This window comes from Pseudophryne corroboree, chromosome 2, assembly GCF_028390025.1.
Source record: "Pseudophryne corroboree isolate aPseCor3 chromosome 2, aPseCor3.hap2, whole genome shotgun sequence".
Taxonomy (NCBI): domain Eukaryota; kingdom Metazoa; phylum Chordata; class Amphibia; order Anura; family Myobatrachidae; genus Pseudophryne; species Pseudophryne corroboree.
This window is the reverse complement of record NC_086445.1, coordinates 725,676,671-725,704,059: the sequence shown is the minus strand read 5'-3', so window position 1 is coordinate 725,704,059 and position 27,389 is coordinate 725,676,671. Positions and strand designations below refer to the sequence as shown.

Here is a 27,389-nt window from a genome sequence, read left to right as displayed (position 1 = left end):
TGGGACCTAAGTCTAAGCACAGAATGCATTTATGTTTCATATACATCTAATACATACAGCCTGAAGGTCATTTTAGCGAATATTTTTAATAACTTTGTGCATTAAACAAAGTGTGTGTACATTCACACAATTCATTTATGTTTCATATACACCTTACACACACAGCCTGAGGGTCTTAGAATACAATATTTTTAATAACTTTGTGTATTAAACAAAGTTTGTGTACATTGAGCCACCAGAAAACAAAGGTTTCACTATCTCACTCTCACTCAAAAAATTCCGTATTTCAGAATATTCCGTATTTCGGAATATTTGGATATGGGATACTCAACCTGTACTATGAATCAGGTCCAAAATACAAAACTACACTTCTCCAGCCACCATCCATCTGCACTAAAAAATGGTCTACCTATTTCTATAAATGTTGCAAATTAGGGAGGTCATTCCGAGTTGATCGCACGTAGCAACTTTTTGCTGCCCATGCGATCAATTAGATGCCGCCTATGGGGGAGGGTTTTTTGCATAGCAAGGCTGCGAATGCTTGTGCAGCCCTGCTATGCAAAAAACGTTTTGTGTAGAACAAGACCAGATGAATCCAGCGTTGCAGGTCCCGGAATTGACGTCAGACATCTGCCCTCCAAACGCCTGGACACACCTGCGTTCGTCACGCCACTCCCAGAAAACGGTCAGTTGACGCCCCGGAACGCCTTCCTCCTGTCAATCTTCTTGCAATCGCGGAAGCGATCGCTTTCTTCCGTCTTCTTGTCGTTGCCCAGTGGCAACGACGCATCTGCACATTGCGGCCGCCGCGCATGCGCAGAACCGACCCATTTGCACCGCTTCCAAAAAACAGCAGCGTGCGAATGGTTCGGAATGACCCCCTAAGTAAGATCCAATTGGTGGAGATGATCGCTAAATGCAGGTACTTACCAGCAGTCATCAAAAAATGACTAAACACTATTCTTGCAGATCAAATAGAAAGAAGACAACTAATTACCAGATGGTTGTGACTACAACTTATGACACAAATTATTCAGTTTTTCAATCCAGCATGCGCAAGCACTGAACTTTGTAGCCACAGATCCTAAATGAAAATGAAGTCATAAAAAATTGTTACTTTCATGCAGAAGGGATCCCAAGAGCACTTGGTTGAGATTGCAGCAAGCAGTATGCTTCAGGTGCAATGGGTTATCACATATTGGTGGTCATTCCGAGTTGTTAGCTCGCTAGCAGTTTTTAGCAGCCATGCAAACGCTATGCCGCCTCCCACTGGGAGTGTATTTTAGCTTAGCAGAAGTGCGAATGAAAGGATCGCAGAGCGGCGGCAAAGTTTTTTTGTGCAGTTTTAGAGTAGCTCAATACCTACTCAGTGCTTGCGAAGACTTCAGACTGTTCAGTTCCTGTTTTGACGTCACAAACACGCCCTGCGTTCTCCCAGCCACGCCTGCATTTTTCCTGGCACGCCTGCGTTTTTTTCGAACACTCCGTCAATCACTCTGCGGCCAGCAGTGCGACTGAAAAGCTTTGCTAGACCCTGTGTGAAGCTACATTGTTCATTGTAATAGTACGTCGCACGAGCGCATTGCGCCGCATGCGCAGAAGTGCCTTTTTTTGCCTCATCGCTGCACAGAGAACGAATGCAGTTAGTGATCAGCTCGGAATGACCCCCCCATTGGTCCATGCAAATAGTGCCTACATTTCAACAAACTCATATAGGAGGAAAAAAATAATATCAAACACAGATTGACTTGCACCACTCACTATGTAATTTTCATGATTTTATTGCCAATACGGACTAACCTACATAGGCAAAACAGACAATGGGGGGAATACAAATTTTGAAAAGTCGGTTGGGTGTCTTTTTTCCCCTGTCTATTAGATAGGAAAAAACAGACACCCAACTGACTTTTCAAACAATTGAATTCCACCCAATATGTTTAAATAAACACATCGATTGTTCATCAATCAAGGTTGCAATAAATTCTTGATAATCAGATAAACTTGTAGCCAGACATTTTACAGGCACTAAACACCCCATAGCAACGCTCAAATGGATATTTGTCTTTGACACTGTCACTCCTAAAGGTCTCAATGAACATAACCACAGGGGTCATTCCGAGTTGATCGTAGCTGTGCGGGGGGACGTCCAGCACAGGGCTAGTACGCCCCGCATATTCAGTGCCGGCCACCCCGCACAATTACGAAAGCATCGCACAGCAGCGATTCTTTTGTATTTGTGGAGTAACTCTCGGCCAGCGCAGCTCCTGCGGCTGGCTGGGAGTTGATCGTCGCTGCCACTTGCCTCAGCGTCTTTGTGAGACGTCACGCTTCCGCCACGACCCGTCTCCCCAATGGTCCGGCCACGCCTGCGATCACTACTGAACGACGACCTTCAGCCGTCCGGCATGCACTGGCGCACTGCGGCACCGGCGCATGTGCAATTCCGACCTGATCGTTGCGATAAACTGCAGCGAGCGATCGGGTCGAAATGACCCCCCAAATTAGATGTTTTCTGTGAGCCTATACTTGTGGAGTTGAGACATTCAACCAATATTCTGCCACCTGTTTTTGATATTTATGTCAAAAAATGTTTTATTTATTTTTATATTTAGAATTTTTTTTTCATGCTTGGGATTCAGTATCTGTTGAAAAGTCACTTTTTAAATATCTTATCATTATTTCTCTGTATAAAGTTTTTTTCTGCATTATTATTTATTCCAATGCTTTTGTCAATATTTTTTTCTACAGATCTTGCTTTGGCAAGTAGTTTCATATATTTAATTTGTAATTTATGAACTAACATTAATATATTGTAGTATTAAAATATTATAATACTATTTGCAATTATTTATTTAATGTGTGTCTTTTAATATATGTTTTTCCATCCCATGTTGCTATACCTTTATTAGCTACTGTATATAAACACACACATATACGGCGAGAATAGGACATTTTATGCTATTAACAGTAACACCAGCTTGCAGTACTGGGTTAGCATTTATTTCCTTAAGTTGCCTAGACAACCGACTTATGCTCCTTGTGCCCTGAGCGAGAATTAGTTCCGCCTTTTTAGACTAATTTCCTGTCAGTGGAACGAAAATCCTGGTGTTGGAACGCATAGATCATGTGACTGCTGTTCCATACAGTTAGGAGAGATGCGATGTAGATTCTGTATTCTCTGACTCCCCTGCTGCACTGTATAACACACAGGTAATGTGTTTCTACATACACTAGTGCTTTAACCACGCTGTGTGGTTTTAATTAAGGCTTGTTTTTGTGATATATTGTTTAATAATACCCCACGACCGATGCTATATTGGATGGGGGTATAAGTAGTTATCATAGCCACACTATTTAAAGGGGGAGCTGTTTAGGGCAAGCACGTGGTATTCTTTTCACTCTGGGATGTAATCTGCAATGAATAAGGTCTTCAATAGAACTGCAACGTGGGCTGCTTCCTGCATACATTTGTGAGATGGTATTTATGCAATAAAGAATTTAATTTTTTTATTAATAAAAGTTTCTCGCACGTCCTAGAGGATGCTGGGGACTCCAAAAGGACCATGGGGTATAGACGGATCCGCAGGAGCCTGGGCACACTATAAAGACTTAAACTGGGTGTGAACTGGCTCCTCCCTCTATGCCTCTCCTCCAGACCTCAGTTAGTTAGACTTTGTGCCCAGGAGTGATGGGTCACACACTAGGGGAGCTCTCCTGAGTTTCTCTAAAGCAGCGTTTTTCAACCCATGTGCCGCGGCACACTGACAAGTGTGCCGCAGAGTCAGAGTCCCCTTCACTAACTGTGGACCTGGGCAGCGGACACGCGGCAGCGCTGGGCTCTTCTGGGAGTGCCTGAGCCGTGACCTATAGTGACGCGGCGGCATGGCATCACAGGTCACACGCGCTACATACCATGGCTGGCAGCATGCCCGCCCACCAGCCAGCCCATACGACTGTCTGCCATCCAGCCTGCATACCGGCCCCACTCGCCAGCTAACCAGCCAGACAGCCAGGCAGCTAGTCTGCCTGCATGCCTGTCTACCGCTCACAGATCTGCACTGTGAGTTTCACTCCAGCCGATGAGGGACCTGAGCTCCTCTCTCTTCTACCAGCAGGTAGCGACCAATGTACTGTATTTTATTTATTTTTATTTTGGGAGCAAATGTGTGTTTTAATACTATGGGGGATAGTGTGTGTGTTTTTTGTTCTTGAGGAGGCAAATGTTTGTTTCTATTGCTGAGGGGGCAAATGTTTGCTTTTATTTGTGAGGGGAGAAATGTTTGTTTTTTTTATTCTGAGGGGGCAAATGTTTGTTTTATTACTGTGAGGGCCAAATGTGTGTGGGGGTTTTCTCTGGTGGCAAATGTATTTATTTTATTACTGTGAGTGCCCGTGTGTTTCTTTTATTACCGTGGGGGCCACTATGTGCGTTTTTCCCTGTGGAGGACTGGTGGTGTGCCTCAGCAATTTAAAAATATTGTTTGGTGTGCCGCAAGTTGAAAAAGGTTGAAAATCACTGCTCTAAAGACTTTGTTAGGTTTTTTATTTTCAGGCAGACCTGCTGGCTACAGGCTCCCTGCATTGTGGGAGTGAGGGGAGAGAAGCAGGACCTACTTCTTCTTAGTTTAAAGGCTCTGCTTCTCGGCTACTGGACACCATTAGTTCCAGAGGGTTCGATCACTTGCTGCGCCTAGCTGCTTGTTCCCAGAGCCGCGCCGTCAATCCCCTCACAGAAGCCTGAAGAAAGAAGCCGGGTGAGTATTGGAAGAAAAGAAGACTTCAGTGACGGCAGAAGACTTCAGTTACGGAGGTAACAGCAGCAGTAGGGCTGCGCTCCAGGCTCCCACACACCAACGTCTCTGGCAGGGTGCAGGGCGCTGGGGGAGAGCGCCCTGGGGGCATGTTGCTGACAGTCTATAATGCTGGCGGGGGACATATTAGGGTGCCTGGGCACAGCGTATGTTCACCCCGCCAGCGTGTCGCAGGGGGGAGAGACAGCGGTAGCGCTGCGCTCCCGGCTCCCGCGCTTTCCATCACCTGCAGGGTGCAGGGCGCTGGGGAAGGGGGCGCCCTGGGCAGCATATAACAAAATCTGTAATATCACTGGCGGGGGGACATACTTCGGTGCCCACCCCGCCAGTGCGCCGTGAACGGGAGGGAACAGCAGCGGTAGCGCTGCGCTCCCGGCTCCCGCACTTCACCGGGCCTGCAGGGTGCAGGGCGCTGGGGGGGAGCGCCCTGGGCAACATTTAAAAAAATGTGATCACTGACGGGGGGGGGGGGGGACATGCTTCGGCGCCCGCCCCGCCAGTGCGCCGCGAACGGGAGAGGCAGCGGTAGCGCTGCGCTCTCTGCTCCAGCTCCCCGTCGGCCTCCAGGGTGCAGGGCGCTGGGGGGGAGCGCCCTGGGCGGCATTGATAAAAGGATCCCGGGCGGGGGAACATACCCGGGCACCGGGTGTCTTCGCCCCGCCGGGAGACTACAGCGTGCGCATAGCTCCCACACACCAACGGCTTCCGTGGGTGCAGGGCGCAGGAGGGGCGCCCTGGGCTGCGTTGGGACAAAAAAGTAAGTTATACAGGGGGTTACCCCCTGTATATAGGGTCCCCAGCTAGTTTTTAGGGGGTTATATATTTATATATTTATTTAATTGAGCGGGCTTAAGCGCGCCGGGAGGGGGCGGAGCTTAGCCCTCACAGAGGAGTCAGCGCCATTTTCCTCAGGCCCCACCAGGATTTATTGTATAGTAAGAAGGAGGGGGGGGGCACAGAGTGTTTAATGCTATATGGGTGTCATATAGCATTATGTTTAATAATGAAGGCATAATCCTTGTTGTAATACATAAACTCACTGTTTCCCTGTTTTTTACCCACTATCGGTTAGTCGACATATGTCGACAGGTGTTAGGGCTTTGTCACAAGCTGCTGTGGGGATAACTGTCGGCTTCGCCAACGCTTGGCGGTACTTGATTAAAAAAAATTAAGTATTAGCAGGTTGGTTTTGTGTGCTTGAAAACAAGTCAACGCGCTAGGGGAGACACAGTTGTTGGTGGATGCCCTGTCTGCATCAACGGTATTTCCGGGGTAGAAAAATTAACAGGCTGTTATTGCCTTGTACCTGTATTGGTATATATATATATATATATATATATATATATATATATATATATATATATATATATAATGTAGGGGGAGTGTTATTGATATTGTATATGTATACTTCCCTCAGACCCCTCGGGGTTCTAAGATTATTATTTTTTGCCCGCTTACTACTCATTGCTGTCGACATTTACTCAGTTTCTGTCGACAATAACGTTCCTGGTAGATCCACATCGGGGGCACGTCAGTACATGGTCATACACATTCACAACACATTGCTGGGACCTGACGGGTCTGGACAATCCACTTGCGTATAGGTTATATCTATATGTATATATATGTAGATATATAGTTATATATGCATGGTTAGGATATGTGCGTTTTATTGTGTATTACATTATGTATATCCATCAATGCTAAGATAATGGTATTCTTCTCATGTGCTGATCGCGCTGTTGATTAAGCTCTAGATTGGCCGTGACCAGTTGGTTTTCGATCCTCTCAAGGAGTCCGAATATTATTCTCATCCCGACGGCGAGAGAACATAAAGGCAGTCAACTCCTGGTCGACGCAGAGCCCGGTCGCAAAGGATCATACACAGGAAGCTAAGTGATATTTTATTTCTATACTTTGGCCTTATTTGCATTGCATGCACATGAGGGAGGGTTGTATTTGGGTTAGTGATGTGCACCGGACATTTTTCGGGTTTTGGGTTCGGTTCCGCCGCCGTGCTTTGGGTTCGAACGCGTTTTGGCAAAACCTCACCGATTTTTTTTTGTCGGATTCGGGTGTGTTTTGGATTCGGGTGTTTTTTTTCAAAAAAACCTAAAAAACAGCTTAAATCATTGAATTTGGGGGTCATTTTGATCCCATAGTATTATTAACCCCAATAACCATAATTTACACTCATTTTACATCTATTCTGAACACCTCACAATATTATTTTTAGTCCTAAAATTTGCACCGAGGTTGCTGGATGGCTAAGCTAAGTGACCCAAGTGGCCGACACAAACACCTGGCCCATCTAGGAGTGGCACTGCAGTGTCACGCAGGATGGCCCTTCCAAAAAATACTCCCCTCCCCAAACAGCACATGACGCAAAGAAAAAAAGAGGCGCAATGAGGTAGCTGTGTGAGTAAGCTAAGCGACCCTAGTGGCCGACACAAACACCTGGCCCATCTATGAGTGGCACTGCAGTGTCACGCAGGATGGCCCTTCCAAAAAATACTCCCCAAACAGCACATGACGCAAATAAAAATGAAAGAAAAAAGAGGTGCAAGATGGAATTGTCCTTGGGCCCTCCCACCCACCCTTATGTTGTATAAACAGGACATGCACACTTTAGCGAACCCATCATTTCAGTGACAGGGTCTGCCACACGACTGTGACTGAAATTACTGGTTGGTTTGGGCCCCCACCAAAAAAGAAGCAATCAATCTCTCCTTGCACAAACTGGCTCTACGGAGGCAAGATGTCCACCTCATCATCATCGTCCGATTCATCACCCCTTTCACTGTGTACATCCCCCTCCTCACAGATTATTAATTCGTCCCCACTGGAATCCACCATCTCAGATCCCCGTGTACTTTCTGGAGGCAATTGCTGCTGGTGAATGTCTCCATGGAGGAATTGATTATAATTCATTTTAATGAACATCATCTTCTCCACATTTTCTGGAAGTAACCTCGTACGCCGATTGCTGACAAGGTGAGCGGCGGCACTAAACACTCTTTCGGAGTACACACTGGAGGGAGGGCAACTTAGGTAGAATAAAGCCAGTTTGTGCAAGGGCCTCCAAATTGCCTCTTTTTCCTGCCAGTATACGTACGGACTGTCTGACGTGCCTGCTTGGATGCGGTCACTCATATAATCCTCCACCATTCTTTCAATGGTGAGAGAATCATATGCAGTGACAGTAGACGACATGTCAGTAATCGTTGGCAGGTCCTTCAGTCCGGACCAGATGTCAGCATCAGCAGTCGCTCCAGACTGCCCTGCATCACTGCCAGCGGGTGGGCTCGGAATTCGTAGCCTTTTCCTTGCACCCCCAGTTGCGGGAGAATGTGAAGGAGGAGATGTTGACAGGTCGCGTTCCGCTTGACTTGACAATTTTCTCACCAGCAGTTCTTTGAACCCCTGCAGACTTGTGTCTGCCGGAAAGAGAGATCCAACGTAGGTTTTAAATCTAGGATCGAGCACGGTGGCCAAAATGTAGTGCTCTGATTTCAACAGATTGACCACACGTGAATCCTGGTTAAGCGAATGAAGGGCTCCATCCACAAGTCCCACATGCCTAGCGGAATCGCTCTGTTTTAGCTCCTCCTTCAATGCCTCCAGCTTCTTCTGCAAAAGCCTGATGAGGGGAATGACCTGACTCAGGCTGGCAGTGTCTGAACTGACTTCACGTGTGGCAAGTTCAAAGGGCAGCAGAACCTTGCACAACGTTGAAATCATTCTCCACTGCGCTTGAGACAGGTGCATTCCACCTCCTTTGCCTATATCGTGGGCAGATGTATAGGCTTGAATGGCCTTTTGCTGCTGCTCCTCCATCCTCTGAAGCATATAGAGGGTTGAATTCCACCTCGTTACCACCTCTTGCTTCAGATGATGGCGGGGCAGGTTCAGGTTTTTTTGGTGGTGCTCCAGTCTTCTGTACGCGGTGCCTGTACGCCGAAAGTGGCCCGCAATTCTTCTTGCCACCGACAGCATCTCTTGCACGCCCCTGTCGTTTTTTAAATAATTCTGCACCACCAAATTCAAGGTATGTGCAAAACATGGGACGTGCTGGAATTTGCCCAGATGTAATGCACACACAATATTACTGGCGTTGTCCGATGCCACAAATCCCCAGGAGAGTCCAATTGGGGTAAGCCATTCTGCGATGATCTTCCTCAGTTGCCGTAAGAGGTTGTCAGCTGTGTGCGTATTCTGGAAAGCGGCGATACAAAGTGTAGCCTGCCTAGGAACGAGTTGGCGTTTGCGAGATGCTGCTACTGGTGCCGCCGCTGCTGTTCTTGCAGCGGGAGGCAATACATCTACCCAGTGGGCTGTCACAGTCATGTAGTCCTGAGTCTGCCCTGCTCCACTTGTCCACATGTCCGTGGTTAAGTGGACATTGGGTACAACTGCATTTTTTAGGACACTGGTGAGTCTTTTTCTGACGTCCGTGTACATTCTCGGTATCGCCTGCCTAGAGAAGTGGAACCTAGATGGTATTTGGTAACGGGGGCACACTACCTCAAGAAATTGTCTAGTTCCCTGTGAACTAACGGCGGATACCGGACGCACGTCTAACACCAACATAGTTGTCAAGGCCTCAGTTATCCGCTTTGCAACAGGATGACTGCTGTGATATTTCATCTTCCTCGCAAAGGACTGTTGGACAGTCAATTGCTTACTGGAAGTAGTACAAGTGGTCTTCCGACTTCCCCTCTGGGATGACGATCGACTCCCAGCAGCAACAACAGCAGCGCCAGCAGCAGTAGGCGTTACACTCAAGGATGCATCGGAGGAATCCCAGGCAGGAGAGGACTCGTCAGACTTGCCAGTGACATGGCCTGCAGGACTATTGGCTTTCCTGGGTAAGGAGGAAATTGACACTGAGGGAGTTGGTGGTGTGGTTTGCGCGAGCTTGGTTACAAGAGGAAGGGATTTACTGGTCAGTGGACTGCTTCCGCTGTCGCCCAAAGTTTTTGAACTTGTCACTGACTTATTATGAATGCGCTGCAGGTGACGTATAAGGGAGGATGTTCCGAGGTGGTTAACGTCCTTACCCCTACTTATTACAGCTTGACAAAGGCAACACACGGCTTGACACCTGTTGTCCGCATTTCTGTTGAAATACTTCCACACTGAAGAGCTGATTTTTTTGGTATTTTCACCAGGCATGTCAATGGCCATATTCCTCCCACGGACAACAGGTGTCTCCCCGGGTGCCTGACTTAAACAAACCACCTCACCATCAGAATCCTCCTTGTCAATTTCCTCCCCAGCCCAAGCAACACCCATATCCTCATCCTGGTGTACTTCAACACTGACATCTTCAATTTCACTATCAGGAACTGGACTGCGGGTGCTCCTTTCAACACTTGCAGGGGGCGTGCAAATGGTGGAAGGCGCAAGCTCTTCCCGTCCAGTGTTGGGAAGGTCAGGCATCGCAACCGACACAATTGGACTCTCCTTTGGGATTTGTGATTTCGAAGAACGCACAGTTCTTTGCTGTGCTTTTGCCGCAAGTCTTTTCTTTTTTCTAGCGAGAGGATTAGTGCTTCCATCCTCATGTGAAGCTGAACCACTAGCCATGAACATAGGCCAGGGCCTCAGCCGTTCCTTGCCACTCCGTGTGGTAAATGGCATATTGGCAAGTTTACGCTTCTCCTCAGATGCTTTTAATTTTGATTTTTGGGTCATTTTTATACTGATCTTTTGTGTTTTGGATTTTACATGCTCTGTACTATGACATTGGGCATCGGCCTTGGCAGACGACGTTAATGGCATTTCATCGTCTCGGCCATGACTAGTGGCAGCAGCTTCAGCACGAGGTGGAAGTGGATCTTGATCTTTCCCTATTTTTTTAACCTCCACATTTTTGTTCTCCATATTTTGCGCACAACTAAAAGCCACCACAGGTATACAATGTAGATGGGTGGATAGTATACTATTATTACTTATACTTATGGACGACGAGTGACGACACAGAGGTAGGTACAGCCGTGGCCTACCGTACTGCTGCATATATATATATATATATATATATATATATATATATATATATATATATATATATATATATATTATACTGTATAACGGACCTGGTGAACTCTGTCAGCAGACTGCTAATCTAGTATGAAGAAAGAAAAAAAAAAAACACCACAGGTATACAATGTAGATGGGTGGATAGTATACTATTATTACTTATACTTATGGACGACGAGTGACGACACAGGTAGGTACAGCCGTGGCCTACCGTACTGCTGCTTATATAATATACTGTATAACGGACCTGGTGGACACTGTCAGCAGACTGCTAAACTAGTATGAAGAAATAAAAAAAAAAACACCACAGGTATACAATGTAGATGGGTGGATAGTATACTATTATTACTTATACTTATGGACGACAAGTGACGACACAGAGGTAGGTACAGCCGTGGCCTACCGTACTGCTGCTTATATATATATATATATATATAATATACTGTATAACGGACCTGGTGGACACTGTCAGCAGACTGCTAAACTAGTATGAAGAAAGAAAAAACACCACAGGTATACAATGTAGATGGATGGATAGTATAGTATTACTTATACTTATGGACGACGAGTGACGACACAGAGGTAGGTACAGCCGTGGCCTACCGTACTGCTGCTTATATATATATAATATACTGTATAACGGACCTGGTGGACACTGTCAGCAGACTGCTAAACTAGTATGAAGAAAAAAAAAAAAAAAAACACCACAGGTATACAATGTAGATGGATGGATAGTATAGTATTATATTACTTATGGACAACGAGTGCACTGACGACACAGAGGTAGGTACAGCCGTGGCCTACCGTACTGCTGCTTATATAATATACTGTATAACGGACCTGGTGGACACTGTCAGCAGACTGCTAAACTAGTATGAAGAAAGAAAAAACACCACAGGTATACAATGTAGATGGATGGATAGTATAGTATTACTTATACTTATGGACGACGAGTGACGACACAGAGGTAGGTACAGCCGTGGCCTACCGTACTGCTGCTTATATATATATATATATATATAGTATGGGGTTAAGACCCAGTTAACGCGCTGTAGGGATAAGCTACAACTTTGGGATTACCCCCTGTTAGGTGGGGTACAGTATAGAAATAGAAAAAAGACAGTTTCCCAAAGGAGCTTGTAGTAATGCTTTGGTATGTATCAATATAAATAGTGTCCTTAATTTCTCTATCGTCCTAAGTGGATGCTGGGGTTCCTGAAAGGACCATGGGGAATAGCGGCTCCGCAGGAGACAGGGCACAAAAAAGTAAAGCTTTTACCAGATCAGGTGGTGTGCACTGGCTCCTCCCCCTATGACCCTCCTCCAGACTCCAGTTAGATTTTGTGCCCGAACGAGAAGGGTGCAATCTAGGTGGCTCTCCTAAAGAGCTGCTTAGAGAAAGTTTAGCTTAGGTTTTTTACTTTACAGTGAGTCCTGCTGGCAACAGGATCACTGCAACGAGGGACTTAGGGGAGAAGTAGTGAACTCACCTGCGTGCAGAGTGGATTTGCTGCTTGGCTACTGGACACTAGCTCCAGAGGGACGATCACAGGTACAGCCTGGATGGTTACCGGAGCCGCGCCGCCGGCCCCCTTGCAGACGCTGAAGAGAGAAGAGGTCCAAAATCGGCGGCTGAAGACTCCTGAGTCTTCATAAAGGTAGCGCACAGCACTGCAGCTGTGCGCCATTTTCCTCTCAGCACACTTCACACAACAGTCACTGAGGGTGCAGAGCGCTGGGGGGGGCGCTCTGAGAGGCAAATAAAAACCTTATTAGAGGCAAAAAATACCTCACATATAGCCCACAGAGGCTATATGGAGATATTTAACCCCTGCCTAACTTCAAAAATAGCGGGAGACGAGGCCGCCGAAAAAGGGGCGGGGCCTATCTCCTCAGCACACAGCGCCATTTTCTCTCACAGAAAAGCTGGAGAGAAGGCTCCCAGGCTCTCCCCTGCACTGCACTACAGAAACAGGGTTAAAACAGAGAGGGGGGGCACTGATTTTGGCGATATTGTATATATATAAAAGATGCTATAAGGGAGAAACACTTATATAAGGTTGTCCCTATATAATTATAGCGTTTTTGGTGTGTGCTGGCAGACTCTCCCTCTGTCTCCCCAAAGGGCTAGTGGGTCCTGTCCTCTGTCAGAGCATTCCCGGTGTGTGTGCTGTGTGTCGGTACGTGTGTGTCGACATGTATGAGGACGATGTTGGTGAGGAGGCGGAGAAATTGCCTGTAATGGTGATGTCACTCTCTAGGGAGTCGACACCGGAATGGATGGCTTATTTAGAGAATTACGTGAGAATGTCAACACGCTGCAAGGTCGGTTGACGACATGAGACGGCCGACAATCTATTAGGACCGGTCCAGGCGTCTCAGAAACACCGTCAGGGGTTTTAAAAACGCCCATTTACCTCAGTCGGTCGACACAGACACAGACACGGACACTGAATACAGTGTCGACGGTGAATAAACAAACGTATTTCTCATTAGGGCCACACGTTAAGGGCAATGAAGGAGGTGTTACGTGTTTCTGATACTACAAGTACCACAAGAAAGGGTATTATGTGGGAGTGAAAAAACTACCTGTAGTTTTTCCTGAATCAGATAAAATAAAATGAAGTGTGTGATGATGCGTAGGGTTACCCCGATAGCAAATATTGGCGTTATACCCTTTCCCGCCAGAAATTAGGGTACGTTGGGAAACACCCCTTAGGGTGATAAGGCGCTCACACGCTTATCAAGTGGCGTTACCGTCTCCAGATACGGCCGCCCTCAAGGAGCCAGCTGATAGGAAGCTGGAAAAATATCCTAAAAAGTATATACACACATACGGTGGTTATACTGCGACCAGCGATCGCCATCAGCCTGGAGATGCAGTGCTGGGTTGGCTTGGTCGGATTCCCTGACTGAAAATATTTTATTCATGTAGAGCATTTAATAGGATGCATTCTATATATATGTATGTGAGATGCACAGAGGGATATTTGCTCTCTGGCATCAAGATAAGTGCGTTGTCCATATCTCCCAGAAGATGTCAGGGACACGACAGTGGTCAGGTGATACAGATCCCATACGGCAGATGGAAGTATTGCTGTATAAAGGGAAGGAGTTATTTGGGGGTCGGTCCATCGGACCTGGGGACCACAGCAACAGCTGGGAAATCCAACCTTTTTTACCCCAAGTTACATCTCAGCTAAAAAAGACACCGTCTTTTCAGCCTCAATCTTTCCTTTCCCATGAGGGCATGCAGGCAAAAGGCCAGTCATATCTGCCCAGACATAGAGGTAAGGGAAGTAGACTGCAGCAGGCAGCCCTTTCCCAGGAAAAGAAGCCCTCCACCGCGTCTGCCAAGTCCTCAGCATGACGCTGGGGCCGTGCAAGCGGACTCAAGGTGGGGGGGTAGTCTCAAGAGTCTCAGGGCGCAGTGGGATCACTCGCAAGTTGACCCCTAGATCGTACGAGTATTATCCCAGGGGTAAAGATTGGAGAGTCGAGACATCTTCTCCTCGCAGCTTCCTGAAGTCTGCTTTACCAACGGCTCCCTCCGACAGGGAGGCAGCATTGGAAACAATTCACAAGCTGTATATCCAGCAGGTGATAATCAAAGTACCCCTCCTACGACAAGGAAAAGGGTATTATTTTTCCACACTATATTGTGGTACTGAAGCCAGACGGCTTGGTGACACATAGTCTAAATCTAAAATGTTTTGAACACTTACATAAAAGGTTCAAATCGAGATAAAGTCACTCAGAGCAGTGATAGCGAACCGGAAAAAAGGGGACTATATGGTGTCCCTGGACATCAAGGATTACCTCCATGTCCAAAATTTGTCCTTCTCATCAAGGGTACCTCTGGTTCGTGGTACAGAACTGTCAATATCAGTTTCAGACGATGCCGTTTGAATTATCCACGGCACCCCGGGCCTTTTTACCAAGGTAATGGCCGACAAGATGTTTCTTCAAAGAAAAAAGGCATCTAAATTATCCCTTACTTGCACGACCTAAAAAGGGCAAGTTCCAGAGAACAGTTGGAGGTCGGAAGAGCACTATCTAAAGTAGTTCTTCGACGGCACGACTGGATTCTAAATATTCCAAGAATCGCAGCTGTTTTCCGACGATACGTCTGCTGTTCCTAGGGATGATTCTGGACACGGTTCAGAAAAAGGTTTTTCTTCCCGAGGAAAAAGCCAAGGAGTTATCCGACCTGTCAGGAACCTCCTAAAACCAGGAAAGGTGTCTGTACATCAATGCACAAGAGTCCTGGGAAAAATGGTGGCTTTTTACGAAGCAATTCCATTCGGCAGATTCCATGCAAGAATTTTCCAAAGGGATCTGTTGGACAAATGGTCAGGGTCGCATCCTCAGATGCACCTGCGAATAACCCTGTCGCCAAGGACAAGGGTATATCTTCTGTGGTGGTTGCAAAAGGCTCATCTATTGGAGGGCCGCAGATTCGGCATACAGGATTTGATCCTGGTGACCACGGACGCCAGCCTGAGAGGTTGGGGAGCAGTCACACAAGGAAGAAACTTCCAGGGGGTATGGACGAACCTGGAAAAGTCTATTCACATAAACATTCTGGTACTAAGAGCAATCTAAAATGCTCTAAGCCAGGCGGAACCACTCCTGCAAGGAAAACCGGTGTTGATTCAGTCGGACAACATCACGGCGGTCGCCCATGTAAACAGACAGGGCGGCACAAGAAGCAGGAGTGCAATGGCAGAAGCTGCCAAGATTCTTCGCTGGGCGGAGAATCACGTAATAGCACTGTCAGCAGTGTTCTTCCCGGGCGTGGACAACTGGGAAGCAGACTTCCTCAGCAGACACGATATACACCCGAGAGAGGGGGGTCTTCATCCAGAAGTCTTCCACATGCTAATAAACTGTTGGGAAAGACCAATGGTAGACATGATGGCGTCTCGCCTCAACAAGAAACTGGACAAGTATTGCGCCAGGTCAAGAGATCCACAGGCAATAGCTGTGGACGCACTGGTAACACCTTGGGTGTACAAATCAGTATATGTGTTTCCTCCTCTGCCTCTCATACCAAAGGTATTGAAGATTATACGGTGAGGAGGAGTAAGAAATACTAGTGGCTCCGGATTGGCCAAGAAGGACTTGGTACCCGGAACTTCAAGAGTTGGTCACGGACGACCCGTGCCCTCTACTTCTGAGAAGGGACCTGCTACAACAGGGTCCCTGTCTCTTTCAAGACTTACCGCGGCTGCGTTTGACGGCATGGCGGTTGAACGCCAGATCCTAAAAGGGAAAGGCATTCCAGAAGAAGTCATTCCTACCTTGATTAAGGCAAGGAAGGAAGTCACCGCGAAACATTATCACCGCATTTGGCGAAAATATGTCGCGTGGTGCGAGGATCGGAGTGTTCCGACGGAGGAATTTCAACTGGGTCGTTTCCTACATTTCCTACAATCAGGATTGTCTAGGGGTCTCAAATTGAGATCTATTAAGGTTCAAATTTCGGCCCTGTCAATATTCTTCCAAAAAGAATTGGCCTCAGTTCCTGAGGTACAGACTTTTGTTAAAGGAGTACTGCATATACAGCCTCCTGTGGTGCCTCCGGTGGCACCGTGGGATCTAAATGTAGTTTTAGATTTCCTCAAATCCCATTGGTTTGAACCATTGAAAAAGGTGGATTTTAAATATCTCACATGGAAAGTGACTATGTTACTGGCCCTGGCTTCCGCCAGGAGAGTATCTGAATTGGCGGCTTTATCTTATAAAAGCCCTTATCTAATCTTCCATTCGGATAGGGCAGAACTGAGGACTCGTCCGCATTTTCTCCCTAAGGTGGTATCAGCGTTTCACCTGAACCAACCTATTGTGGTGCCTGCGGCCTCTGGCGACTTGGAGGACTCCAAGTTGTTGGACGTTGTCAGAGCCTTAAAAATATACATTTCAAGGACGGCTGAAGTCAGAAAATCTGACTCGCTGTTGATACTATATGCACCCAACAAGTTGGGTGCCCCTGCTTCTAAGCAGACGATTGCTCGTTGGATTTGTAACACAATTCAACTTGCTCATTCTGTGGCAGGCCTGCCACAGCCTAAATCTGTTAAGGCCCATTCCACAAGGAAGGTGGGCTCATCTTGGGCGGCTGCCCGAGGGGTCTCGGCATTACAATTCTGCCGAGCAGCTACGTGGTCGGGGGAAAACACGTTTGTAAAATTCTACAAATTTGATACCCTGGCAAAAGAGGACTTGGAATTCTCTCATTCGGTGCTGCAGAGTCATCCGCACTCTCCCGCCCGTTTGGGAGCTTTGGTATAATCCCCATGGTCCTTTCAGGAACCCCAGCATCCACTTAGGACGATAGAGAAAATAAGAATTTACTTACCGATAATTCTATTTCTCGGAGTCCGTAGTGGATGCTGGGCGCCCATCCCAAGTGCGGATTATCTGCAATACTGTACATAGTTATTGTTAACAAATTCGGGTTATATTGTTAAGGAGCCATCTTTAAGAGGCTCTTTCTGTTATCATACTGTTAACTGGGTTTAGATCACAAGTTGTACGGTGTGATTGGTGTGGCTGGTATGAGTCTTACCCGGGATTCAAATTGCCTCCCTTATTGTGTACGCTCGTCCGGGCACAGTACCTAACTGGAGTCTGGAGGAGGGTCATAGGGGGAGGAGCCAGTGCACACCACCTGATCTGGTAAAAGCTTTACTTTTTTGTGCCCTGTCTCCTGCGGAGCCGCTATTCCCCATGGTCCTTTCAGGAACCCCAGCATCCACTACGGACTCCGAGAAATAGAATTATCGGTAAGTAAATTCTTATTTTTTTATATATAAAAAAGGATTTTATTTCCTTTAGAAGTACAATACATAAAATTTGTTCAATTACATTCAGTAACACTTTATACATGAGATGATTAAAATTCCATTCTTAGTCATATAGTGGTGACTCTTGAAGAACGCAATAGTTGTCTCAGAAACCCAACGCGTTTCGTCCTTCGGACTTCATCAGGGGCTTTGCAATCTAAGCATTTAAAGAACATTTTGTGAACTTCCGACTCTCAAATGGAGTCACTATATCACCTCATAGATACAAGTATACATACCAAGAGACTTCAAAACAGATAATCAGCATATAAATCTTCTATAAGTGGACAATTTACCAGAGCGGTATTGGATAATATTCACCTCATGGATTATCTGTAAAACCATTGTATACAACATCAATATATATAAAGTATACAGTACATACATATATAAAACATCAATCAATAAATAAAATAAAATAGAATATGGCCAGAATATATTGAAAAGGAGGAGGAATAGGAGATGAGAAGGTGATCCATGGATAGGAATCAAATTCTTTTAGAAGGTCAGACTCATTTGAGCTTGATATCATTTCAAAGGTATGACTTTTAATTTAGAAAAGTCATTTAGTATAAATGTAAATAATACATAAGGTTGTCATAGGCTGCATATGAAATTACAGCTGATTTCAACTATTAAAGAATTACTCGTGGTGAATGTTAATATTTTCACATGTGCTGTTCTTTCATTTATATTGAGACATGTTCATACATACCACTTCGCTTATTCAGAGGTTTATAAGACAATTAATTCCCAGAATTGGGCCAGAATTGTTTTGACAAAGAGTCAATATAAATGACTGTCGCAATGCCTGTGACAGAAAAATACATACATGTAATCGTGATTAACCACCTTAGTCATATCGCCACGATATATATAGAAGTGTCAATGTGACATTACTCATGATAAAATTAGATCAATTATCAAAGTATGGAAGTCAGAAGTAATTATATATATATAATATACTGTATAACGGACCTGGTGGACACTGTCAGCAGACTGCTAAACTAGTATGAAGAAAGAAAAAAAAAACACCACAGGTATACAATGTAGATGGATGGATAGTATAGTATTATATTACTTATGGACGACGAGTGCACTGACGACACAGAGGTAGGTACAGCCGTGGCCTACCGTACTGCTGCTTATATAATATACTGTATAATGGACCTGGTGGACACTGTCAGCAGACTGCTATTAACAAACTAGCATGAAGAAAGAAAAAAAAAAAACACCACAGTGTTTTTCAGGCAGACAAACGTATACTGGACTGGTGGTCACTGTCAGCAAAACTGTGCACTGTACTCCTGCTATAACTGCTCCCCAGTCCCCACAATTAGGCAGTGTGAGCAGTGCACTCAGCACAGATATATCATGCAGCAGTGCAGCACACTGAGTGAGCACAGATATGGTGGTCGGAGCGTTTTTTACAGGCACAGAAACAAAGGATTAAACTCACTGGTGGTATAATCAAAACCCTGCACTGTACTCCCTAACAGCTGCTCCCCGTCCCCAATCCTCCCCACAATTATAACAATGTCACTCTTAGTCTTTTCTATTACGGAGAGGACGCCAGCCACGTCCTCTCCCTATCAATCTCAATGCACGTGTGAAAATGGCGGCGACGCGCGGCTCCTTATATAGAATCCGAGTCTCGCGAGAATCCGACAGCGGGATGATGACGTTCGGGCGCGCTCGGGTTAACCGAGCAAGGCGGGAGGATCCGAGTCGCTCGGACCCGTGTAAAAAAAAGGTGAAGTTCAGGCGGGTTCGGATTCCGAGGAACCGAACCCGCTCATCACTAATTTGGGTAGGCATCCGATAGAATTACCCTACCCAGAGTGGGTAAGCTTGCTTATGTTGATTCTACTTATAAGATTGCAGCAGGCTGCCGCGTGACAGCAGGAGGTGTAGCCGGGAAAATGCTGAGGTTGTCTACGAGAGATACTCGGGGGAGGTAGACAGCTGTTTGGTGAGCCCTCTGTTCAGTCACTCTCGGCGGATACATCTGGTAAGTCTACCTTCTTGAGTTAGCCTCCTTCACAGCAGTTGGTGACGCATTCTTTTGTGGGATGCAGTCGTTTTAACCGGTTCGATACCGTTCTTTTTTTCCTTTTCTGTGCAGACAGTGGAAGGTTGGAAGGTAAGAGTTCTGCAGCCTTGGTAGGTTCGCAGAAGTGGATGTCGTTTTCTGTTCCAACACATCCACCACTTGTCGCTGAGTCTATCTGGCTAGTTCCCACTCCGGTGAGCGCTCGTCTAATAATTTCAGTTAGTCCAGGAATAGACTAAGACTTGTGAGTTATTTATAGAATCAAAAGGGGGAGCATTCTGAGTTACGGCTGTTCCCCTTACTGTTTTTTCTAATGGATCTTGCCGTTCCCCTCTGGTTGGGGAGGTAGTACGCTACGTCATACAGAGGTGCGTCAGGTTCAGGACATTGTCCGGTTGTCCCTGTATAAAGGTGCAAATCGTTGTTTCTCTCTGACTGTTCTTCGACACAGGGATTGGCTGTTGTTCCCACCGACACAGTTGTCGGAGGTGGGTTTCAGAGTAGATACTGCCCGGTTAATGTTCGGGGTTTTTTCCTGTGGAAAGAGGTCTGAGGATACATAGTTGGATCAGCTTTGCTGGGACACTTCATCAATATGTTCTGTTACTAAAACAGATGGGTGCGGCCTACGAGGCCTGTTTTGGTGAGCAGGTCTACTGCCAGAGTGGCTTTCAAGGGGCCAGTTGAAATTGTGGTCCGTGTTTCACCTGCACATGCACCGGAATATAATCCTAAAGGCCAGGACATCACTCCTGTGGTGTCTGCTCGGTTCTCTCCTTCTAGAGGGATGAAGGTTCGGGATCCAAGGTTAGATCTTGGTATCCGTGCATAAGGATCTCCGAGGCTGGGGAGCAGGCCTTGCAAGGGACGTATTTCCAGAGGTTAAGGTTAAGTTGGAAAGCTTGTCTGCAATAAGCTTTCTTGATTTAAGAGATATTTTCGACGAACGTATTCTTCGTGTTCGGCCCATGTTAGTTCTGCCAGACCACTTATCAGCAATGGCGTGAGTAAGCCGCTATGACGGAACAAGGAGCAAAGCGGCAATGGCAGAAGATGCACAGTTTTGCCGTGGGGCAAAAAGTTTGGTAGTATTCGTTCCGGTGGTTAGCGAAGGAGAAATAGATTTCCTCTGCTGACGCGATCTCCATCCGGGGGAAAAATTCAGTCATCGTCGAGAAGTTTTCACAGACGTGATAAGTTTTGTGGAGGGTCGCAATTGGTCATGTTGGTGTCTCGCTTCAACGAGAGGCCTCAGGGATATTGTTTCAGGTCAAGGGACACCCTCGTGACACCGTGGGTGTTTTTTAGTCGGTCTATGTGGCCTCTCCTATGTCATTTTTTCGGAAGGTGATAAACGTAAGAAGAACATGGGTTCAGGCGATCCTCTCGGATCGGATTTAGCCAAGGAGTATTTGCTATCCAGTTTTTCATGATTTGCTCATGGGAGTTTCCTGCCCTCTTCCTTTACGTGAGGAACTGTTACAACTAGCTCAGGGCGTGTATCAAGACTTACCGCGACTGCGTCTGACGGCGTGGCGGTTGAATGCCATATTCTAAGCCGGAAGGATGTTCTCAGTGAAGCCGTTTCCTCAATGTTTCAGGCTAGGACAGAAGTAACGGCAAAGCCTTTCCGCCGTGGTTTGCGTATTTCTGTGTCTTGGTGTGAATCCAGGATGGTTCCTACGGAAGACTTTCTGCTAGGTCGTTCTTATCCATACTTACAAGCCATTGTGGATGCAGGCATACAGTTAGGCTCCATTTCGGTGCAGTTTGGCCTTATTATTTTCTTTAAAAAAAAAAAAAATTCTCTCTTGGAAAGTGGTCATGCTATTGGCTTTGGCGTCCGTATGGTGGGTGTCGGACGTGGTGGGTTTGTCTCACAAGAGCCTTGTTTGATCTTCCAGGTAGACAGAGAGGACTTGTGAACTCAGATTGTAGTTCTACCAAAGAGTGGTTTTTGGGTTTAGCAGAAAACAGTCTTTTTTTGATGCCGGTGGTTCCTTCGGCATTAGCTGATTCAAAGTCTTTCGGTGTTACCGGGGATTTGAATATTTAGGTTGCCAATTTGGGTCAGTTTGGAGAAATAGAGGCTTTGTTTCTCCGGTATGCTCCCAACATGCTTGGGGCGACTGCAGTATGCAGTCTGTTACACGCTGAATTTGTGATACGATTTGGCATGTTGTTCGATGGTTGGATTGCCGTGACCGAAGTAGGGGGAGGTCCATTCTTCTGGGAAGATGGGCTTATCTTGGGCGGATGCCCGAGGAGTCTAGGCGGTTCAACTTTGCCGAGCGGATTATTGGTCGGGATCAAACGCTTTTGCTATGCTCTACGAGTTTGATACCATGATTGTTGGGGACCTTTTGTTTGCTCATTCGGTGCAGCAGAGTCGTCCGCACTCTCCCTCCCGTTTTGGAGCTTTGGTATAAACCCCATGGTCCTTTTGGAGTCCCCAGCATAGGAAAATGTATGAGAAAATAGGATTTTGGTACCTACCGGTAAATCCTTTTCCCTTAGTCCGTAGAGGATGCTGGGCGCCCGTCCCAGTGCGTACGGTGTCTGCAGTTAGTGTTTTTGGTTACACCCTGGTGGTGTGTCTTTTCTGTCAGGGCAGTTGCTACCGTTTTTTTCATGCCATGCCATGGCATGCGGGGTCTTATTTTTGCTTATGTGGACACACGGTTTGTGTTGCATATTCTCTCAGCATGTGGCTGTGTTTTGTTCATGCTGTGGGCTGGTATTCTACTGAATGCCACGTTCTACGGTGTGTTTGAGGTGTGAGCTGGTAGGACACTCACCGTGTTTATAACAATAAATTCTTTCCTCGAAATTGTCCATCTCTCCTGGGCACAGTTTTCTAACTGAGGTCTGGAGGAGGGGCATAGAGGGAGGATCCAGTTCACACCCAGTTTAAGTCTTTATAGTGTGCCCAGGCTCCTGCGGATCCGTCTATACCCCATGGTCCTTTTGGAGTCCACAGCATCCTCTACGGACTAAGAGAAAAGGATTTACCGGTAGGTACCAAAATCCTATTTTTGTGAGTGCCTTGCTTATCTGTATGTTTCTCCACATTTCAGACACAGGCTTTCAGGAAGGGCTAAGCAAGAGAGCATTGTGTGTGAATTGGTGCTGGATAGTATACATAGTATATGTGCTGTGTGTGTGTGTGTGTGTGTGTGTGTGTGTGTGTATATGTGTGTGTATGTATATATATATATATATATATATATATATATATATATATATATATATATATATATATATATGAGTAAAGATACACTCGGCACTCCGCCAAATAAATGTAGACATCTTGCCCGGTGCCTTCCTTCTGAGTTTGATATAAGTATGATATGTAGGCGGCACTCGTGGACTTAATTCAAATAAGAAACCCGGACACTCCTGGGTTGAATACAACGTTTCGGATTTATTATCCTTCGTCAGGTATGACCTGACGAAGGATAATAAATCCGAAACGTTGTATTCAACCCAGGAGTGTCCGGGTTTCTTATTTGAATTAAGTCCACGAATGCCGCCTACATATTATATATATATATATATATATATATATATATATATATATATATACAGGTTGAGTATCCCTTATCCAAAATGCTTGGGACCAGAGGTATTTTGGATATCGGATTTTTCCGTATTTTGGAATAATTGCATACCATAATGATATATCATGGGGATGGGACCTAAATCTAAGCACAGAATGCATTTATGTAACATATACACCTTATACACACAGCCTGAAGGTCATTTTAGCCAATATTTTTTGTAACTTTGTGCATTGAACAAAGTGTATCTACATTCACACAATTCATTTATGTTTCATATACACCTTATTCACACAGCCTGAAGGTCATTTAATACAATATTTTTAATAACTCTGTGTATTAAACAAAGTTTGTGTACATTGAGCCATCAAAAAATAAAGGTTTTATTCTCTCACTCTCACTCAAAAAAGTCCGTATTTCGGAATATTCCGTATTTCGGAATATTTGGATATGAGATACTCAACCTGTATATATATATATATATATATAGATAGATAGATAGATATATATAGGAGAACAGGCGGCACTCAGGAGACTATTGAAACGGATTTCTTTATTGAAGTGACATCCGTTTGAATAGTCTCCTGAGTGCCGCCTGTTCTCCTATCTGCAATTGGAAGTCTTTCCTAGGGAGGGTACCGGAGCGGATGATATGTAAGCAAGGGGAGTGCCGGCTGCTTTGATGAAATATATATATATATATATATATATATATATATATATATATGTGTGTGTATGTGTGTGTATATATATTTCTCTATCGTCCTAAGTGGATGCTGGGGTTCCTGAAAGGACCATGGGGGATAGCGGCTCCGCAGGAGACAGGGCACAAAAAAGTAAAGCTTTTACCAGATCAGGTGGTGTGCACTGGCTCCTCCCCCTATGACCCTCCTCCAGACTCCAGTTAGATTTTGTGCCCGAACGAGAAGGGTGCAATCTAGGTGGCTCTCTTAAAGAGCTGCTTAGAGAAAGTTTAGCTTAGGTTTTTTACTTTACAGTGAGTCCTGCTGGCAACAGGATCACTGCAACGAGGGACTTAGGGGAGAAGTAGTGAACTCACCTGCGTGCAGAGTGGATTTGCTGCTTGGCTACTGGACACTAGCTCCAGAGGGACGATCACAGGTACAGCCTGGATGGTCACCGGAGCCGCGCCGCCGGCCCCCTTGCAGACGCTGAAGAGAGAAGAGGTCCAAAATCGGCGGCTGAAGACTCCTGAGTCTTCATAAAGGTAGCGCACAGCACTGCAGCTGTGCGCCATTTTCCTCTCAGCACACTTCACACAACAGTCACTGAGGGTGCAGAGCGCTGGGGGGGGCGCTCTGAGAGGCAAATAAAAACCTTATTAGAGGCAAAAAATACCTCACATATAGCCCACAGAGGCTATATGGAGATATTTAACCCCTGCCTAACTTCAAAAATAGCGGGAGACGAGCCCGCCGGAAAAGGGGCGGGGCCTATCTCCTCAGCACACAGCGCCATTTTCTCTCACAGAAAAGCTGGAGAGAAGGCTCCCAGGCTCTCCCCTGCACTGCACTACAGAAACAGGGTTAAAACAGAGAGGGGGGGCACTGATTTTGGCGATATTGTATATATATAAAAGATGCTATAAGGGAGAAACACTTATATAAGGTTGTCCCTATATAATTATAGCGTTTTTGGTGTGTGCTGGCAGACTCTCCCTCTGTCTCCCCAAAGGGCTAGTGGGTCCTGTCCTCTGTCAGAGCATTCCCGGTGTGTGTGCTGTGTGTCGGTACGTGTGTGTCGACATGTATGAGGACGATGTTGGTGAGGAGGCGGAGAAATTGCCTGTAATGGTGATGTCACTCTCTAGGGAGTCGACACCGGAATGGATGGCTTATTTAGAGAATTACGTGAGAATGTCAACACGCTGCAAGGTCGGTTGACGACATGAGACGGCCGACAATCTATTAGGACCGGTCCAGGCGTCTCAGAAATACCGTCAGGGGTTTTAAAAACGCCCATTTACCTCAGTCGGTCGACACAGACACAGACACGGACACTGAATACAGTGTCGACGGTGAATAAAAAAAACGTATTTCTCATTAGGGCCACACGTTAAGGGCAATGAAGGAGGTGTTACGTGTTTCTGATACTACAAGTACCACAAGAAAGGGTATTATGTGGGAGTGAAAAAACTACCTGTAGTTTTTCCTGAATCAGATAAAATAAAATGAAGTGTGTGATGATGCGTAGGGTTACCCCGATAGCAAATATTGGCGTTATACCCTTTCCCGCCAGAAATTAGGGTACGTTGGGAAACACCCCTTAGGGTGATAAGGCGCTCACACGCTTATCAAGTGGCGTTACCGTCTCCAGATACGGCCGCCCTCAAGGAGCCAGCTGATAGGAAGCTGGAAAAATATCCTAAAAAGTATATACACACATACGGTGGTTATACTGCGACCAGCGATCGCCATCAGCCTGGAGATGCAGTGCTGGGTTGGCTTGGTCGGATTCCCTGACTGAAAATATTTTATTCATGTAGAGCATTTAATAGGATGCATTCTATATATATGTATGTGAGATGCACAGAGGGATATTTGCTCTCTGGCATCAAGATAAGTGCGTTGTCCATATCTCCCAGAAGATGTCAGGGACACGACAGTGGTCAGGTGATACAGATCCCATACGGCAGATGGAAGTATTGCTGTATAAAGGGAAGGAGTTATTTGGGGGTCGGTCCATCGGACCTGGGGACCACAGCAACAGCTGGGAAATCCAACCTTTTTTACCCCAAGTTACATCTCAGCTAAAAAAGACACCGTCTTTTCAGCTTCAATCTTTCCTTTCCCATGAGGGCATGCAGGCAAAAGGCCAGTCATATCTGCCCAGACATAGAGGTAAGGGAAGTAGACTGCAGCAGGCAGCCCTTTCCCAGGAAAAGAAGCCCTCCACCGCGTCTGCCAAGTCCTCAGCATGACGCTGGGGCCGTGCAAGCGGACTCAAGGTGGGGGGGTAGTCTCAAGAGTCTCAGGGCGCAGTGGGATCACTCGCAAGTTGACCCCTAGATCGTACGAGTATTATCCCAGGGGTAAAGATTGGAGAGTCGAGACATCTTCTCCTCGCAGGTTCCTGAAGTCTGCTTTACCAACGGCTCCCTCCGACAGGGAGGCAGCATTGGAAACAATTCACAAGCTGTATATCCAGCAGGTGATAATCAAAGTACCCCTCCTACGACAAGGAAAAGGGTATTATTTTTCCACACTATATTGTGGTACTGAAGCCAGACGGCTTGGTGACACATAGTCTAAATCTAAAATGTTTTGAACACTTACATAAAAGGTTCAAATCGAGATAAAGTCACTCAGAGCAGTGATAGCGAACCGGAAAGGGGACTATATGGTGTCCCTGGACATCAAGGATTACCTCCATGTCCAAATTTTGTCCTTCTCATCAAGGGTACCTCTGGTTCGTGGTACAGAACTGTCAATATCAGTTTCAGACGATGCCGTTTGAATTATCCACGGCACCCCGGACCTTTTTACCAAGGTAATGGCCGAAAAGATGTTTCTTCAAAGAAAAAAGGCATCTAAATTATCCCTTACTTGCACGACCTAAAAAGGGCAAGTTCCAGAGAACAGTTGGAGGTCGGAAGAGCACTATCTAAAGTAGTTCTTCGACGGCACGACTGGATTCTAAATATTCCAAGAATCGCAGCTGTTTTCCGACGATACGTCTGCTGTTCCTAGGGATGATTCTGGACACGGTTCAGAAAAAGGTTTTTCTTCCCGAGGAAAAAGCCAAGGAGTTATCCGACCTGTCAGGAACCTCCTAAAACCAGGAAAGGTGTCTGTACATCAATGCACAAGAGTCCTGGGAAAAATGGTGGCTTTTTACGAAGCAATTCCATTCGGCAGATTCCATGCAAGAATTTTCCAAAGGGATCTGTTGGACAAATGGTCAGGGTCGCATCCTCAGATGCACCTGCGAATAACCCTGTCGCCAAGGACAAGGGTATATCTTCTGTGGTGGTTGCAAAAGGCTCATCTATTGGAGGGCCGCAGATTCGGCATACAGGATTTGATCCTAGTGACCACGGACGCCAGCCTGAGAG

General features: G+C 46.1%; 1 long non-coding RNA gene across 1 annotated transcript in view; it reads left to right on the top strand.

Annotated features, from left to right (window-relative positions):
• The first annotated feature begins 3,116 nt into the window (after window positions 1-3,116).
• LOC135051141 (uncharacterized) overlaps window positions 3,117-27,389 on the top strand; it is a 58,165-nt gene continuing 33,892 nt past the window's right edge. The window contains exon 1 of the long non-coding RNA XR_010242064.1: window positions 3,117-3,210. This is a non-coding gene — a long non-coding RNA (uncharacterized LOC135051141). The remainder of the gene's footprint in view (window positions 3,211-27,389) is intronic.